This window comes from Morone saxatilis, unplaced genomic scaffold (assembly GCF_004916995.1).
Source record: "Morone saxatilis isolate NCDOM2014 unplaced genomic scaffold, NCSU_SB_2.0 Contig18, whole genome shotgun sequence".
NCBI lineage: Eukaryota > Metazoa > Chordata > Actinopteri > Moronidae > Morone > Morone saxatilis.
Genome location: NW_023339740.1, coordinates 738,513 through 741,720, shown reverse-complemented (window position 1 = coordinate 741,720; position 3,208 = coordinate 738,513). Strand labels below are relative to the sequence as shown.

The 3,208-nt window shown below is 40.9% G+C and overlaps 1 protein-coding gene across 1 annotated transcript in view; it reads right to left on the bottom strand.

Annotated features, from left to right (window-relative positions):
• The window catches only part of LOC118328056 (calcium-dependent secretion activator 1-like), a 55,442-nt gene that overhangs the window by 10,318 nt on the left and 41,916 nt on the right, over positions 1–3,208 (bottom strand). The gene's annotated exons all lie outside the window — the stretch shown is intronic.

The following is a 3,208-nucleotide window of genomic DNA, read 5'->3' as shown; positions in this document are numbered from 1 at the left end:
GGTATAGCGCCAAATCATTAGAAGTTCTCAGGACACTTTTCAAATAGAGCAGGTCTAGACCGAACTCCTTATAACATTTAGAGACAGTACCACCATGAGCAAGCACTTGGCGACAAGGGCAAGGAAAAACTGCCTTCTCCACCAGTTGGAGTGAGAGCCCTGAATATTCAGATAATTCACTAAATGTAGGTTTTAACCTCACTGGGAAGTTGTCATTGGAAACTGTCTGGAAAAGGGCAGGCACTTTCAGGGGCAACTTCAAACCAGATCAACGAACCATATAACATAGTCAAACTCTTACTATAGCGAAACATCTCTTCCATCAAGAACAGCCTTTAGTGTCATTCTTTGTTCTTCTTTAAATTAAGAAATGCTCTCCAATGCTGATATAGACTGAAAGTGACAATAACAGCCACAATAACGTCATATTGAGAGTTTTTGTGGAATACAGCTTTGACATCTTACTTAACCAGAATATTAAGTTGTGTATCTGCACTGCAGTTAATCATCATATTTTTCTTCCAATTTTGAATTGGCAGACCAAACACAAAAGACCAAAAGCTTCTCAGTGGGACACCAAGATCTTCGCTGTTGGTCTGAAACCTGCTAAGGCCGTAAGAGGAGGGAGAGAGCAGGTCTACATGTAGGTCAAGCTCAGTCAGTGGAACATGGGGTGAAAGAGAAGATGGCTGTGCCGAGGCAGTGTTGGGGTGAATCAGTGTGGCGACCTGGTGCCAGCAGCTTTCTATCTGTCGCTGTGTGCCTGTGAAGGCTTCGGCGTGGCAGCAGGCCTGTGATCTCGCCCCGAGCACAACCCCCTGCCGAGAGGCCAGGCCTGGAGTGACTGATCCACTGCCATCATCCACTCCTCCTTCACTTCTCCTTTTTCTTTAGACTTTGCACCGTGCCACACAGCTCCCATCTGCAGCCATTTTTGCAGCAGCCATTTTGTGTCCTATCCTGCTGTACTCCTCTTCATTTTATATAAAGAGGCTTGACAGTTATGTGACAAGTCTTCTTGCTGCCATGACTGGCATTTGGAGGTCTGTCAGGGACATCTTGTGTACACATAATGCCTGTGATTTTCATCAACTTTAAGACCTTTTCAATGCCAGCTTGAATATAATACCAGTTTTATCAATTAGAAAAAATTTAAGTGATTGTTGATCCTTCAGAGGATATCTGCATGACTAGTTTAAATTGTCATCAGGAGAACAGGACACAAAAACCGTTTTGTCTGGGATTGTCCTGGTTTCAAGCTGGATGTCCTGACAGATATCCGTAAAAAACATTTCTTGGTTTTCAACATTCACTCACAAATGTTCCTGGTTTTCACCACAATTAAAATAATAAAATCTAATATACTACTTGTTTAAATCAAAATCAAACCTTAAACAATGCACCACGCATCTGTATTTAGCACTGATTTGTCTGTATGTGTGTCCACTTCAAATCTACTCTAACCTGCCTCTGACTGATTGACTTCTGGCCTGGTGCCACATTGTTGATGTATAGTGAAAATTTTAAAATTTTAATCCAGAGTCTTCTCTGTGCCGTTTCTGTGTCGGACTTCCTGCCACTACTCTGTGCTGCTTGACGCGAGTGGGTCGCGGCTTCAGTCAAAAATAGACCAACTGTGTATTCTACGTAAAGAAGATTGGAGAGATGCTTTATGAACATGACGTAGTTCTTCTGGTAGAATCTTGAGTGCTGTCTAGAACGGGCACAATAAGATCCAGCGGCCACAGTGCAGTGTCGCAGCTCTGCCAGGTGGATGTAACTCTTTTGTAAAGCAACCGGCAACAGAAATTCTGCATTAATTGCATTTATGGTGTTAATTTTCCCATTCCTAATAAAAAACACACAGTGCATGTATAAGTATACATGTGTCTGTGCATGAACGTGCAGTACACTTTTTTTAAATTTAAGAAATACTGCTGAGATTTCAGATTTCTAGATTGATTTTGATAATTACAAATGTCAATGTGATGATGTTTTCTCACACTTTCACTTTGACAAAAAAGAATATCATTTTCATTCACTAAGAAACTTCAGTAATATAATGAACAGTAGACTTTTTAGAAGTAAGAATACTGTCACAATCAAGAGAATGTTGGTCATTGCTTTCCATAATACCCATATGAGCATTTTCTTCAGTTTATGTGACCCATGGTCTGGTTGATTACAATAGTGAGTATATATTTAACACTGGTTTATAACAGTGGTTCAACACCTGATTGAAACTATATTTGATATACCGTTTAACACAGTGTCCAACCAACCGTTATAGTTATGGTATCTTTGATGTATATAAACTCAAAATCCATTCATGATAAAATTGTCCTCAAAGGCCCATAAATCATATCAACTGAATTATGTTGCAAGACCACAGTCTCTGATGTAATAAAGGGTGATAATCCCATCCATGAAAACAAAGCTAACTCTTTCATCCTTGTAGAGAGCATTATTCTCAAGTTGTTTTGGAGAGAGTCATCTTCTTAGAAAAGTAATCACAGAGATGGTTCCATGCAGATGGGCTATGTGCTTGACATTGCATGTACAATCAGGTACACAGCTGTTCATTTCCCCAGCTGTTTCAATTGGCCCTGTGCTGTAGATTATGTGATTCATCATACATGCAATCATGATACAGGACACTTTGGAATCTTTAGTCAACTAAACTGTAGTTTCTATGACTATGAGGTTATTTTTCTCTCAAGCTTCATCCTTCAACGTGTACATTAAAGTATTTTTTTTAAAACACATAAAGAACAGAAAGCCTTTTTTTCTGTGCACTGTCTACAGGCTGCAGAGATTCCTGCCAGGCTAAATTTAGCCTTGACTAAGCTCACAACCTTTCAGACGGTTGGGGATGGGACAGGATGACGATGATGATGATGATGATGATGATGATGATGATGATGACGACGATGGGCAGCTGTAGAGTAGAATAAAAGTTCTGGAGGTATAAGTAAGTAGGGGACTCCATCGTTCTCCTGGGAGACTTCAACGCACATGTGGGCAGATGTTGGAGACACTTGGAGGGGCGTGATTGGGAGGAACGGCCTCCCCGATTTGAACCCGAGCGGTGTTTTGTTACTGGACTTCTGTGCTAGTCATGGATTGTCCATAACGAACACCATGTTCGTACATAGGGATGCTCATAAGTGTACGTGGTACCAGAGCACCCTAGGCCAAAGGTCTATGA